Source organism: Amphiprion ocellaris, chromosome 24 (genome assembly GCF_022539595.1).
Source record: "Amphiprion ocellaris isolate individual 3 ecotype Okinawa chromosome 24, ASM2253959v1, whole genome shotgun sequence".
NCBI lineage: Eukaryota > Metazoa > Chordata > Actinopteri > Pomacentridae > Amphiprion > Amphiprion ocellaris.
The window spans coordinates 16973241-16989489 of NC_072789.1; the positions used below are offsets into that span (position 1 = coordinate 16973241).

Genomic DNA, 16249 nt, shown 5'->3' on the forward strand with positions numbered 1-16249 from the left:
CACGGGTGAACACAGAAAAGTCACAAATCATGTTTTGTGGCTCGGTGGCTCGGCCGCCAAACATTTGGGGATTTGAAGAGGCCCAGGAGAGCGTCAAGGTTCTGGGGGTTTACATTGGCAGCGATGCTGCGGCAGCGAGGGACAAATCCTGGGAGGGGCTGCTGGGCAAACTCCCAGGTCAGTTCGGGTTGTGGAAGATGTGGGGGCTGACCCTGAGGGGCAAGGTGGTCGTGACCAACTCCCTCATTTTGTCAAAGTTAACACACACATTGGCTGTCCATGACCTCCCCAACGCAGTACTTGCAAAAATCAATAATCTAATAACTACATTTCTTTGGAAAGGCAAAAGTAACCTGGTAACACACAGAACAATAATAGACGACTACAAGAAAGGAGGCTTAAACTTAATAGACATTCACACAAAAAAATCAGCACTTAGAAACAAAATCATTATTAAGCATTTGGACAAAAACAACAAGCGCTGTGGAAAGATTTTTTCACACAACAGCTTAAAGAAATCAGCAGCTTAGGGAATTTTCAACTGTGTCAGATAGCTCCACATACTCACTATGCCCAGCTAGACAGTTTTTACAGGGAGGTCATGGAGGCGTGGGGGTTGGCACGACCACTGGTGAAGGCCCAAGTCAACACCAAGGCTCAGGTGCTGGCACAGCCGATCTTCCGCAACCCGGACATTATGCACCAGGGGAGGCCCCTCCTAGGTGGTTCCCTCGAGGCTGCAGACCTGATTACCATCGGCCACCTGCTGGATCAGATGGGGAGGATCGACCGGGAGCAGATTTGGAGCATCGCGAAGGCAAGAAAAACAGTCAGAGTCAGGAGGAGGGATGTGGAGATCAGATGCTCCACAATCGAGGGGGGGATGCCGTCCGGGTGGAGGGCCGCCATCGCCAGTGGGTTGGGTGACCTGGTGCAGGACGACGCCCCAACATTCTCTCTGGAACACAATAACGCAAGTAAGAGCATCACAGAAACAACAACAAAATACTGGTATAAAACATTCAGAAATAAGGTTACACAGCGTCCCACGGCAGAATCGGCCTGGGCAAAGCTATTTCCACATAAACCTATACACACAATTTGGCAAAACATTTTCGCAAAACACTGCAGCACGCAAGCAGCGCAAACGGACTTTAAAATAAGACACAGACGGATTTTTACAGGTGTCGTACTGCACCAGGTCCATAAAGCTAAATTCGGGAGGAACTGCTCGGTGTGCAGGGACATGCCGGAGGACCTGGAGCACCTGCTGTGGGGATGTCCGGTCGTGGCCCTGTTCATCGAGCAGGTCAGATGCTTTCTGGCAGAGTTTTTGTCTTGGGAGGCCAAAAAAGGGGGGGACTGGCGATGGCACTGGCTGTTCGGGGTCTCAGAGAAAAAGAAGGAGGTGAACAAAAACCTGCTAAACATTGTCCTTGGATTGGCCAGACATGTGACTGTCGTGGTAAAGGAACTATGCCTTATTTGAGGACAAAGAAATCAATAGGTGGAGCTTATTTAAAAATATGCTCAAGTCACACATCAGAATATTTCAGGATGAAAGTGATTTTGAAGAGGTGTTTATGAACCATGCAAAGCTTTTGCTTAATGGGGAGGGGAAAAAAATGTCTTTCAGTTTTAAAGAGAGTATGTTAAAAAAGGAATCATGGGTTTTTTTGACAGTGTTTTTTATTTTTGATTTATGGGTTTTTGTTTGTGTATAGAAGACAATTTTAAAAGTCAAATGAGTTACTTTGTAAGGGAACCTTGTTTTTTTTTTGAGGGGTGGGGGCGTTTCTTTGAAATGTTTGAGCGGGTGTCAAATGTTTATAAACTGTTCGGGCTGTGGATGAGAGGGTGTGACACCAAAGTGGGAGGGTGAGGTGTTTTTTTTTTTGTTTAAGGAATTGTCCGTTTTATGAAATCGTCAGGTTTGTGTTTTTGTTTTTTTGTGTGTGTGAAAGGTATGTAAATATTGTTTGAAGCTTTTTTAGGATGATGTGTAAAATAATGTGAAATGAAATCTTTTGTCAGAATTTTGTACTTTTGATAATAAAAGATAAAAAAAATAAAAATACTGTCATGAGGAGACGTAAAAAGCTTACAGCACCTGGTATTCCCAGGCGGTCTCCCATCCAAGTACTAACCAGGCCCGACCCTGCTTAGCTTCCGAGATCAGACGAGATCGGGCGTATTCAGGCTGGTATGGCCGTAAGCGACAGCAGTACTCGCTTACGGGCCTTTTCTACGTGTCCGTCTTCACCATCCCCTGAGTCCTGATGTCCATGTGAACGTGACAAGAAGCTCTCAACACACTTTGTCCACCATGGCAGTAAAGAGCCGCCGTTACACAACAAGGTATTGATTGTAGCATCACCTTCAGCCCAACATGAAAACGTTTGTGACACAGAAACACGTCAGCGACGATAAATCACCTCACATCACACCATGTACAACAGTGTCGCAGAGACAGGCTCCTGCAAAGGACATTTTCACTCAATTTTAGTGTTTGTTTAAGAAGCTCTACAAGGGAAAAAAAAAGAAAAGAAAAAGACGTAACTAAAAAATAAAATATATACCGCCACGTCTTGTCACAGCATCTATAAAACTGTGGTTAGTTACCAAGTCCTTCGCTTACGGCCATACCAGCCTGAATACGCCCGATCTCGTCTGATCTCGGAAGCTAAGCAGGGTCGGGCCTGGTTAGTACTTGGATGGGAGACCGCCTGGGAATACCAGGTGCTGTAAGCTTTTTACATCTCCTCACAACCTGCACAGGACGCTGTTGCTCATTCTCTGGAGACAGCTGGCAACTAAAACCTCTCTGGGTTATTAAAAGCCAACAAGTGAACTGATTCTGCCTCCACGTCTGCAGGAGACCTTCTCTGTTTCTTGGTTCCTCCTCCGACCACCAGGTGGCGCCTCCTGCTTTGGATTGAGGCTGTATGTGAGAAAGTTGAGGTGGATCAGCTGCAGCTGATGCTGCTTTGTTGTTGCTTCTGTTGTGGCTGTACAGTGGCTCCAGATACAGGATGCAGGACACTGAATCCAGGTGAGCTCAATCAATTCACTTTGATTTGTTGAGCAACATTTGTCATCTCACAGCGCAGAACATAGTAAGGTACAGACCTGATGAATTCCAAACAGAGGACAGAAAAGCCAACAATCCAGAGTTGCCTTTGGACTCCCAATGAGCTCCAGTCAATCAGTGAATGAACCAACTGGCAGATAGTTTGAAAGCATCAAATGTGACAAGAATCACAGAGACACAACAGCTGAGTCATTTCTGGTGCTTTATTCAACCAAATACAAACTAAAGTAGGTTTATTCTGTGTTGTCTCTGCACTCCTTCATGTTGGAGTTGACATCAAATAATGATTCCAGACTTTAAAAGCTTCAAGTTTTAATCTGAGGCTTCAACAGATGCTGCTGCTGGTTTTAAATTCAATTAGTTCAAGATTCTCTCTGAGTGACTTTTTCTTGTGATGTTTGCTGCTGCGTCATTTTAAAAGCAGATGATCCATGTAGACGACATATTTAGTCCCAGTATCATCAGGACCGTTACAATACTGGAGCCAAAGTGTCCTGTTTTACAAATGAAGAGCAAACGATGATATTAGAGAAACACAAAGATTATAAACTCCAAACACAGACTGACAGTAACACAGCTGCAGCAGCTGAAGGAGGGAAAGCTGCAAAAACTGCAGACTGTGTGAAAGTTAACAGGATTAACAATATTACTACCAAATTATCACCTCACAAGTAGATCAGACTCTAATTCCAACTGGATGTTGTGTTTAATGAACATGTTCTCAGCTGTATTCTTCTGGCTGCAAGACATCAAACTATGATTCAAAGCGATAAGTAAGCTGACTCTCATGTGGTATGGAACACTACAGGTCAGTGGATACAACTTCAAATATTTCTCACAGGAACAATCTAGAATCATAAATCGTATTGTAATACAAAGGAGGTAGAACAATGAAATGACTTTGCTTGCAGCTCTAAAAACTCCGATCTTCCTCTCCCTCTATCGGTGCTCTGAGCTCCACTGGATCTTCTAATGCTGATGACAGTTTTCAAGAGAACTGATTGGTCAGTAGGAGGAGCTTTTATACACATGGAGTTAGAGCAACACTCTCAACAGTTTTCTACTGATTTAAGAACAGGACAAACTAAACAAGCTGTTGTATAGATTTGTCCACAATCTCCTCTCAAGTGTCCATTTTAGGGAGTTTGCAGTCAACCAAGGCAAACTGAGAATCACTCCCACTGGGAAGATCAGTGAAGGAAGGTCCACCCGGCTGGTCCAGAAGCTCCTGTCCTGCAGAGCAGCATCAGGATGGAGACGTAACCAGGTGAGTTAACTAGGGAACCGACACATTCACACTGACAACTTCCCTCCAGATCACACTTTATGTCTTCAACTTGGACTGGAGATCATTTGTTTGGAACTAAACTCTGCGGGGTTCTTCTGTAGTTGATCCTTTTAATGGAATCAGAGCTCAGCCTCCTGACGTCCACATCAGTCTCCTTCAGTATCCCAGCATCACCAACTCCCAGAACAATACAAGAATAATTCTCTTCATTTATGAATGGGGCAGTTTTCAAAATCCAAGTGACAAAGTCCTTCACAAGATCAGCAAAAGGAAACAGAACAATCACAAAATCATTAGAATTAGAAAAAAGATAAAAACTATTTGGTTCAATATGGTTCATTTATGTTGGTTCTTTTAAAAAGGAAGAATAAATTGATTTAGATGAAATATCACGATGTTCAGTTTAGATTTGAATAATTCTCCTGATGGAACTGAACATCACAGATGACAAGTTCAAGTCCCATAAAAAGGCTGAAAATCCAACAATTCCTTCTGTTTTTACAGGTTGTGACTCTGGTAAATGGTGTCATTTTTTAAAGACAACAGCTGGTGGGTTTTGGATTTCAAAGATTGAACCTAAGTGCTTTTCTTAAACAAACTACTGAGCTGCTGCACAGTGAAATCTTTGAGTGGAGCTCAGGATGAAGTTTTCACTTCTCATGCTTAAATGCAGAAATATTTGCAGTGGTGGTTTTACTGCAAGCATCTACTGATGTCACCAGTAAAGTGAATAAAAACAGTCAGTCTGTGAAAACAGGATTTATTTCACTTTACACCTCTAAGTGTCTGCAGTTAGTTTAGCTGAATCCATGCAAAGATGTTTCTATTTTTCTACATGACAGGAATTTCAGTGAAATATAAATAATAATAAACAACTGATCTGCCTCGTCACAGATCCCACTTTAACCCATGAAGAGCAAATAATATTAATATTTTATAAACAAAATATAAAGCGACGAAATAAACAATTAGTATGAAAAAAATAAACAGCCAGTTCAAAAAAATACAACTTGTTTGAAAAAAATAAACAACCAGCGCGATAAAATAAACAGCCAGTGTGACGAAATAAACAGCCAGTGTGACGAAATAAACAGCCAGTGTGACAAAATAAACAGCCAGTGCGACGAAATAAACTGCCAGTACCATAAAATAAACAGCCAGTGCGATAAAATATACAACCAGTACCATAAAATGAACAGCCAGTACCATAACATAAACAGCCAGTGCGATAAAATAAACAGCCAGTGCGATAAAATAAACAGCCAGTGTGATAAAATAAACAGCCAGTGCGACGGAATAAACAGCCAGTGTGACGAAATAAACGGCCAGTGCGACGAAATAAACTACCAGTGTGACGAAATAAACAGCCAGTGCGACGAAATAAACTGTCCAGTACCATAAAATAAACAGCCAGTGCGATAAAATATACAACCAGTACCATAAAATAAACAGCCAGTGCGATAAAATAAACAGCCAGTGTGATAAAATAAACAACCAGTGTGATAAAATAAACAGCCAGTGCAATAAAATAAACAGCCAGTGCGACAAAATAAACAGCCAGTGCGACGAAATACACAGCCAGTGCGATAAAATAAACAACCAGTGTGATAAAATAAACAGCCAGTGTGATAAAATAAACAACCAGTGCTACTGGGTTAAAGAGCAAATAAAAACATGAAAAATATTTTGTAAAAGTGAGAGGTCGGTAGCAGCTTTAATTTTTTCTTACAACTTTTCAGTGACCCTCCCAAAATATCTGTTGTGCCCCCCCAACTAAAATTAACCTGGATCCGCCCCTGTCTATAGCATCAGATTATTTGTTTCTAAAAAATATTTCTCCACCGATATGCACAGTATTAAAAACATACGGAGCCAAAACTTACGTTAAACAACCAGTAAATGAACTGTATCCTATAAGATCAGCCTCTGATTGAAGGCTATAGAGCCTATATCTAGAGTTCAGCGAGAGTCTCTCGTGTAAGCTTGATTTTTTTCTTCTTAATTCTTATTTTCATAACCAAGAAAAACCCAGTTCCAGGAAATTACTAGCTTTTGCTTAGTATTTTCTGACATGAAACATTTCAGCTTCAAACAGGAACCAAACCTCTCATGTTTTGTAAAAAGCTGTACACAACCACATTACAAGTGCTTCTTCATATCTTACCAGCAAACTGTCTGATTTGCGGCGGCCGGCGAACACGGACCCACAACCTCCTTCTCTGAGCTGATGCTGCTGCTCGTATTTGCTGTCGAATTGGGCTGAACAGACACAGATTTAGTTTTACTACAACTGTGAGGGATATAAATGACACAAATCTTCATTTTTCCACCACATCTCTTCCTGCTGACCTCTTTGTTCCTCTTCTGACAGCTCTACTCTGTCCTCCACCGGTTGAAGACTCCTCTTTTTAGTTGGAGCTTCAGCAGCGTCAGCAGCTTTCCTCTTCTCTCCTCGCTGACTGCAGCCCTCTAAAGGGTCGCTGATGGTCTCTGCACAGGACAAAGTTACAGGACAAGTGCTTGATTTGTTTGTGAGATTTGTTTCCACAAGTGTGGAGACACAGGGAGGCACAAAATCACCCATATGGGACAAGAACAATCACATAAAACCATATAAAATGACTGAAGTGGGTAAAATGTCCAACATGGAAAATTAGAATCCATGAACACATGCAAAATGACCAAAATGGAACTAAAAACAACATGGAAAGATAGAAAAGGATCAAACTGAGAAACAACATGGCCAAAATTAAACACAAAATGATCAAAATGGGATAAAAAATAAACAAAATATACAACAAAAGTAACAAAGTAGAACAAAAAAGGTAATTAAGAGGTGCGAAATGGCCAAATATGAGCCACAAAATTATTAAAATGGACAAAAAAATCAAGAGGTAAATTAGCAGAATGAAACATGAATAGGCCAAAATGAAATACAGAGATGTTAAATGAGACTGTATTGTAACTTCCACTTATTAATTTGAACCACCAGGCCTTTAGGGGGCATGGTTGTCTTAGTTATCGCTTCAGTTAATGGTCACGTGATGCTGCCTCAGCCAATGATCGGCTTGACAGGAAGTTAGTCCAGCTTCATTAGCGCGAGAATGCTAATCTCTTTTCATCGTCTGCCGGTTCGTTCCTAACCCTTTGAGTGGCAAAATAAGTAAGTAAAGATGTCGATAATATTGTTAGAATGTGTATTTGTCGTTGCTGTGATGTATTTGCAGTGTTGTGGGCGTCAGTCTGTTAGTTGATTTATAATAATAAAAGCGTTTTTAGGCTTTAGGGTTATTTTCAGGATAGTTTAGCTTTAGCTTTAATTCAATTTACTTACCGTATTACTTACCTGTATACACCAGTCACCTACGGCAATTTTTTATGTAATACTGATGTGTTTTAAGTCACAAGCAATTTGTATTGTTGTTGATCAGCGCATTTCTGTATGTCTATTTCAGTTTCACACTTCTCTGTATTAAATCCGTTCAACCACAACGCTGGTCTGTTCCTTGGAGGATGCGGTACAGGGGAGAGTTTAGCTGGCTGTGAATCCCAGTATAGGACAGGAGTCACACTGGGTGTAACAGTACAGTGAAATTATTGCACTCTGCGAGGGACGTCAACAAACTGGACACAGACAAGGAAGCAAGTATCAGACGCACACTCACCTGCACAGACCTTAATCAGCCAGCATAATGGAGAGGTCAGAGGCTCAAGGTGAAGACTGTGAGGAGACAAAGTCACTCTCCGCTCACTCAAAATCTTCAGGAAGGCTGACTGTTAGATCATCAGTAGGATCAGGAAGGTCATCTATATCATCTAGAGCCAGTATGGCAGCAGCACGAGCGCAAGCAGAAGCACAGGCTGCGAAAGCCAGATTGGCCTACGCTGAGAGAGAAATAAACATTAAAACAGAAAAGGCCCGCTTAGAGGCAACTCTTGATGTACTTCAACTTCAGAAAGAAGCTGATGCTGCCATGGCCAAAGCACAGGTAATGGAGTCTGCTGCTGCTCAGCTTGAAATTGCCCAGCATAGCGAAGAGTTGGAGTTTCTGCCCATCCAAGCAACTGCAGAGCAGAAAGTGAGTGAGTACGTAAATAAACACAACTGCACTGAACTTAATCAAGGACAGCATGATGGTGCTGTGCATCAGCAGAAACAAATGAAACCTTTACCAGAGTTTTCCTTCAAACAAGAACCAAGTCAATACAATTTCTTACCACCAGATGGCAGTAGACCTACAATACAAAGAGATGCAGATCAGCAAAATCTTTCACACAGTGTGCTGGAACCACAGCAGGGGCATAGCCTAAACCGAGCAGCTACTGACAACACCATCAGTGACCTCGCCAGGTTCTTAGCAAAGAGTCAGCTGGTGACTGGAGGACTTACTAAGTTTGATGACAAACCAGAGAGCTATCTAAGCTGGAAGTCCACATTCCAGAGTACCATCACAAACCTTGGTCTTACTGCCAATGAAGAAATAAACCTTCTTATTAAATGGCTGGGCCCTGAGTCTTCAGAACATGCAAAAAGGATGAAAGCAGTCAACATACGTCACCCATCTGATGGCCTGGCTATGATTTGGACAAGACTTGAGGAATGTTATGGCTCACCAGAAGCAATAGAAGGATCCTTGTTTTCCAGAATAGAAAACTTCCCTAAGCTCAGTAGTAAAGACCCTTATAAGCTCCGTGAGTTATCAGACTTGCTCTGTGAATTAGAAGCTGCAAGGCAAGATGGATACTTACCTGGGTTAGCTTACTTCGACACAGCCAGAGGAGTAAGTCCGATTGTGGAGAAGCTGCCTTTTCACCTTCAAGAAAAATGGACAATGGTTGGGTCAAAGTTTAAAGAAGACTACAACGTTGCCTTCCCACCTTTCTCCTTCTTTTCTGAGTTTGTGAGGAAAGAGGCCAGAGCAAGAAATGACCCAAGCTTCACCACAACTCATGTCTGCTCTGTCATTTCCAGGAAAGAAAAGCCTCCTGTGAGTTACAATAGGAGGCCATCAGTTACGGTGCACAAGACAGATGTGTCCACAGATGTAGCCACAACAGTGAAAAATGTGACTGAAGATATAAGCAGGCAATGTCCTATTCATCACAAGCCACACCCACTAAATAGATGCAGAGGTTTCAGAGCTATGCTATTCAATGACAGAAAGAAGTTCATTAAAGAGAATAAGATCTGCTATCATTGCCTTGCATCCACTAGCCATCAGGCGAAAGACTGTAATATTAACATCAAGTGTGTGGAGTGTGACAGTGAGAATCACTTGGCAGCTCTGCATCCTGGTCCAGCACCAAAGACACCAAAGCCCTTCTCCTCCTTAAAAGAGCATGGCGGGGAGGAACCAAGCACATCAGATGTGAATGTCACAGCCACTTGTACTGAGGTATGTGGAAAAGGAATCCTAGGGAAATCCTGCTCCAAGATTTGCCTGGTGCATGTCTTTCCTGAAGGTAAACGACACAATATAAAGAAGATGTACGCAATCATAGACGACCAAAGTAATCTGTCCCTTGCTAAGACTGAGTTTTTTGATATGTTTAACATTCGGAGCATAACAGAACCATACACCCTGAAGACCTGTGCTGGCATAACAGAAACTTCAGGCAAAAGAGCTTGTGGCTACATGGTGGAGTCTGCAGATGGGAAAATAAGCTTTCCTCTCCCTACACTCATCGAATGTAATGCCATCCCAAACAACAGGGAGGAAATACCCACCCCTGAAGCTGCACAACATCACCGACATCTGAGTTCAATAGCTGCTGAAATACCGCCCCTCGACCCAGATGCAGATATCCTCCTGCTCATTGGACGGAACCTTTTGAGAGCTCACAAGGTGAGGAGACAGTGCAATGGCAGACACAATGACCCATACGCACAGAAGCTTGACCTGGGCTGGGTTATCATCGGTGACGTGTGCCTCGGCAGCGCTCACAAGCCAACTGAAGTGAGCGCTCTAAAAACACAAGTGTTAGATAATGGACGACCCAGCTTTCTCACACCTTGTGACAGCCGCTTCAATGTGAAAGAGAACTTCAGTCTGAGTTACTTCAAAGCTGCACCTCATCAACTGCAACCGGCAACCCTGTACTCAAAGCTCACTGCTGAGAATTTAGGAGAGACTGTTTTTCGTCGCACTCTTACTGACAACCAGCTTGCCCCATCTGTTGAGGATTTGATCTTTCTGAAAAAGATGGAAGGAGTCTTCATAGATGAAACTAACAGCTGGGTTGCCCCACTGCCATTTCGAAGTCCCAGGCGTCTACTCCCAGACAACCGGTCGTATGCCTATAAGCGGCTCATGTCGCTTCGACGCACGCTTGACAAGAAGGAGGACATGAAAGAGCATTTTCTTGACTTCATGCAGAAGATGCTCGATAACAAACACGCTGAGCTTGCCCCACCTTGTGGTAAAGATAAAGAGAGATGGTATTTGCCCACTTTTGGTGTCTATCACCCACAGAAGCCAGGGAAGATTCGAGTGGTGTTTGACTCAAGTGCACAGTTTGATGGAGTGTCCCTTAATGACATGCTGCTTTCTGGGCCTGACTTAAACAACACCCTTTTAGGTGTGCTGCTCCGTTTTAGAAAGGAACCAGTTGCTATCACAGCTGACATAGAACAAATGTTCTACTGTTTTGTTGTACAGGAAGACCATAGAGATTTTCTTCGCTTTCTCTGGTATGAAAATAATGATCTCAGCAAAGATGTGGTAGACTACCGCATGAGAGTCCACGTCTTTGGCAATAGTCCCTCCCCAGCAGTGGCAATCTTTGGGCTGAGAATGGCAGCAAGGGAGGCAGAAGAGGAGTATGGCAGTGACGCACGACACTTCATAGAACGGGACTTCTACGTTGATGATGCACTGAAATCCTTTCCAACCGTAGCTGAAGCCGTGGATGTCCTACAGAGAGCACAAAAGATGCTTGCGCTGTCTAATCTGCGTCTACATAAGATCACCTCCAACAGTGTGGATGTGGTAAATGCCTTTCCCCCAGAAGACAGGGCCAAGGAAATCAAAAACCTGGACCTCTCTACAGTCGAGCTTCCTGTCCAGCGCAGCTTGGGACTGAGTTGGAATACCATGTCTGACACATTCACCTTTCATGTTCCACAGAGCCATAAGCCCTTCACTCGTCGTGGGGTGCTTTCAGTGGTAAACAGTCTATTTGATCCTCTGGGCTTCCTCGCTCCTGTAACTGTTAAAGGAAGACTTCTTCTTAGAGAGCTAACTAACACTGACCTTGAGTGGGATACCCCACTACCTCAGGACATGTATGATCAGTGGAAAAGATGGCAAGATTCTCTGCAGAATCTTAAGACACTACATGTTCCCCGCACATATGTCTCCTTCTCCATCTCACAAGCTAAATCTATTGAGCTTTGTGTGTTTTCGGATGCCTCCATCAAAGCTATAGCTGCAGCCGCCTACCTGAAAGTCACACATGGAGATGGATACAATGAAGTTGGCTTCATCATGGGTAAGGCTAAGCTGGCTCCAGTACCAGAGCCCACCATTCCCAGACTAGAGCTCTGCGCTGCTGTGCTCGCTGTGGAGTTGTCAGAGCTCCTCACAGATGAACTTGACCTGCAAATAGACAGAACTACATTCTACACCGACAGTAAAGTGGTGTTAGGATATATAAACAATCGTCAGAGAAGATTTCACACATATGTAAACAATCGTGTGCAGAGGATTAAGCAATCTTCTCTACCAGACCAGTGGAAATATGTCTCAACAGAGCATAACCCTGCTGATCATGGCTCTCGGTCTGTAGCAGCAGAAAAGCTCGCTAATACTACATGGCTGTCTGGTCCGGCATTTCTTCTGCAGTCTAAAAACACAGCTCCTGAAGAAGGCCCATTTGAACTCATTAACCCAGAATCAGATGTTGAAATTCGCTCCAATGTGACAGTGCTTGCCACCGCAGTGGCTACAGGTCTTATGGGGTCAACACGCTTTCAGCGCTTCTCAAAGTGGACTTCCCTCATCAAAGCAATAGCTTACCTTCGTCATATCTCTCACACCTTCGCCAAATCCAAAAATGACACCAGTTGTGCCGGCTGGCACCTCTGCAAGGCAAATCTCACATGTGAAGTCTTAACTTGCGCAGAACATACAGTGATTAGATGTGTCCAGCGTGAAGTGTATGCAGAAGAAATCAAATGCATCATGGCAAAACGGGACCTGCCATCTAACAGTTCCCTTAATAAGCTTTTCCCAGTAATCGATGACAGCGGCCTGCTGCGTGTAGGAGGACGACTTGCAGAGTCAGAATTATCAAGTCGAGAGGCCAATCCACTTTTGATCCCAGGCAAGCATTACATTGCTACTCTACTCATTCGTCATCATCATGAAGCAGTAAAACATCAGGGAAGACACTTCACTGAGGGAGCTATAAGAGCAAGTGACTTATGGATAGTGGGAGCCAAGAGATCTATCTGCAGCATCATTCACAGATGTGTGACTTGCAGGAAGCTAAGAGGTAGAGTGGAGCAGCCAATCATGGCAGACTTGCCTGCTGAACGCTTACAGACAGATCCCCCATTTTCTTATGTTGGTCTTGACGTATTTGGACCTTGGGAAGTTGTCGCACGACGCACTAAAGGAGGGCAAGCCAACAGTAAAAGATGGGCAGTTCTGTTTACATGCATGTCTACTAGAGCCGTTCACATCGAGGTGATTGAAGCTATGAGCTCTTCCAGCTTCATCAATGCACTTCGCCGATTCTCTGCGATCAGAGGTCCTGCTAAGCAGCTGAGATCCGACTGTGGGACAAACTTCGTTGGCGCTTCTAAGGAACTGAAGTTAGATCCTCCGAGGCCTGGTGAAATGAGTGTGAGTGACTATTTACTTGATCAGAGATGTTCATGGGTGTTTAACCCCCCCCACTCTTCTCATATGGGTGGCACATGGGAGCGTATGATAGGCATTGCACGGCGCATTCTAGACTCAATGCTTTTACAAGCAGGACACTCTAAACTGACTCATGAAGTTTTGACAACATTGATGGCTGAAGTTACAGCTATTATTAATGCAAGACCTTTAGTGCCAGTCTCCTCTGACCCAGAAGCCCCTCTTATTCTAACCCCTTCAACACTCCTCACTCAAAAGTTTGGTGCAGTTTCATCTCCCCCTGGAGACTTCAACAAGGCAGACATGTTTAAACATCAGTGGAAGAGGGTTCAAGTTCTTGCAGACACATTCTGGGCTCGATGGCAGAAAGAATATCTCCACATGCTACAGAGTCGTCAGAAGTGGCGGTTCAACAGGCCAAACGTGAAGGAAGGGGACATCGTTCTTTTAAAGGACAAGCAACTGAAAAGAAATGACTGGCCGACGGGAGTCATAGTAAAGGCTCTCCCAAGCAAAGACGGAGTTGTCAGGAAGGTGGAGGTCAAAATTAGTCGTCACAAGACCTCAAAGACTTTCTCCAGACCCATTTCAGACTGTATCCTTCTGTTGTCTCCAGGAGATTAGATATTAATATGTTCTGTAAATAAGTTAGTTAGTTAGTTAGTTATGGCATTTTTATAATAATGCCAGGCGGGGAGTGTATTGTAACTTCCACTTATTAATTTGAACCACCAGGCCTTTAGGGGGCATGGTTGTCTTAGTTATCGCTTCAGTTAATGGTCACGTGATGCTGCCTCAGCCAATGATCGGCTTGACAGGAAGTTAGTCCAGCTTCATTAGCGCGAGAATGCTAATCTCTTTTCATCGTCTGCCGGTTCGTTCCTAACCCTTTGAGTGGCAAAATAAGTAAGTAAAGATGTCGATAATATTGTTAGAATGTGTATTTGTCGTTGCTGTGATGTATTTGCAGTGTTGTGGGCGTCAGTCTGTTAGTTGATTTATAATAATAAAAGCGTTTTTAGGCTTTAGGGTTATTTTCAGGATAGTTTAGCTTTAGCTTTAATTCAATTTACTTACCGTATTACTTACCTGTATACACCAGTCACCTACGGCAATTTTTTATGTAATACTGATGTGTTTTAAGTCACAAGCAATTTGTATTGTTGTTGATCAGCGCATTTCTGTATGTCTATTTCAGTTTCACACTTCTCTGTATTAAATCCGTTCAACCACAACGCTGGTCTGTTCCTTGGAGGATGCGGTACAGGGGAGAGTTTAGCTGGCTGTGAATCCCAGTATAGGACAGGAGTCACACTGGGTGTAACAGTACAGAGACAGAAATAGCCAATAAGTGAAACAAAATTAACTAAATAAAACAATAAACAACATAAATAGATGGAAAATAAAATAAACCACAAAATGACTCAAATAAAAACATCCTTAAAGACATACAATACAACACACTGAAGCTTCATCCAATCAGCCTGACACTGTGGGAGCCCAGTGATACTCAACAGCGGGCCACCCACAGGTCCGCAGGACGTCTGGCGACATTTTCTGGCCACTTCACTGAACTCAACTGAGTTAAGAAAGAACGTTTCAAATGTAGCTTTCACACAGGATAACTGCCGTGAGCAACGCTGTCCTCAAGGAACAACCACTGCTAGGGTACGGACAAGGAATTTGCAAGAATGATGCTTGCTTTGTTGTGCGCAACGTGACACCAGGCTGCCTTGTCCTGTACTGTGCTGCATTTGAGGAGCCATTTTTCACTTTCACCGGTCTCACCATTGTGTTTCCAGAATTGTGTGGCTGTGTGTGTTCTCAGTGCTGATGGTGGAACGGCCACGAGCCACCAAGCAGCTACTTTTGCACTTCCACCCATTGTGAGACCATAGTGTGACTGAAAGCTCACCGTTCGACCCTTCTGTTCTTTCTCCAACTCGCTGAAACCCATGCAGAAAGATCTGACTTGGATAGTGTGACTGAAGACCTTTGCCGTCTGCAGCCAAGAAGAAAACCACTCTCTCTTCAAACTGAGTTGCATAAGCATGACGACGCCACAGAAGCAGCTGGTGCTGCTGGCTTTGTTTGACAGCTTTGGGGGTCACTGCCCAGTCTGCCAGAGCGTTGTTATTAGCTTGTTTTATTTCCATTCTACAAGGCCAGAGAAGGATGCACCATTCCTGGCAGCACTGCAGTACCAGGTCGATGCGTGGAGTGAAAGGAGCAAACCCCTCTTTCAGCTCCCAGTGCTAAAAATCCATTTAATATATAGTCCTCACATTGGAGGACGTATCAGATATTAAACTGATAAGAACAGATCCTACACTTGATCTTAGCCAAAAGGCCGAGAAGCGATGAGCCCTGACCTTTTGCTGCCCGGGCCCAACCCCCTGGCGCAGTCCTCACTGACTCCGCCCACAAGCTCCACTGAGCACCACCCAAACCCCCGTCAAGCACAGATCCTCTGCTTTCAACAAATAGATACGACTCTGCCAGACGGCAAAGCCTGACAAAAATAGGCTAAACTCGTTGGAGTCACTCTCCACGGAAGTCTGAACAGACTGAAGATTGAAGTTACTTCAATTTGAATTTAGTTTTAAATCAACTCCAGCAAAAAATCCAATTTTAAATTATTCACAATATTAAGTTGGTGAAACATTATTATGTCAAAACAATATAAACATAGATAAATGTTTGCAACTTAAAAGGTTTAGCTAAATCAGTACCTTGGGCTTGTAATCTTGCAACCATGCATTTAACTAATTTAATTAACTTGTAAAAGTGTATTTTATATAACGGGGTTATACCTTTTAAATGCATTAGCATGTAGATAACTTTAATTTTGCAGCTGGTAAAGCCGAGGCTGGCTTTAATTTATATTTATTTTACATCTTGTGAATTTCCACTAGGGGAGAAAATGCATCTAATAATACACCAGAACTTATATTTTGAATTATTAATGTTAATCTGTAAAGTAGCTCTTTAATACGTTATATA

At 43.2% G+C, this 16249-nt stretch overlaps 3 non-coding genes across 3 annotated transcripts; 1 reads left to right on the top strand and 2 right to left on the bottom strand.

Annotated features, from left to right (window-relative positions):
* Positions 1-2098: 2098 nt before the first annotated feature.
* LOC111575761 (5S ribosomal RNA) lies at positions 2099-2217 on the bottom strand. The gene has a single exon (XR_002746761.1). It is a non-coding gene; the product is annotated as a 5S ribosomal RNA (ribosomal RNA).
* Positions 2218-2632: 415 nt separating this feature from the next.
* On the top strand, positions 2633-2751 carry LOC111577174 (5S ribosomal RNA). Its single transcript, XR_002746900.1, has one exon. It is a non-coding gene; the product is annotated as a 5S ribosomal RNA (ribosomal RNA).
* A 12665-nt stretch (positions 2752-15416) lies between these two features.
* Positions 15417-15608, bottom strand: LOC111577176 (U2 spliceosomal RNA). Its single transcript, XR_002746901.1, has one exon. It is a non-coding gene; the product is annotated as a U2 spliceosomal RNA (small nuclear RNA).
* Between the last annotated feature and the right edge of the window lie 641 nt (positions 15609-16249).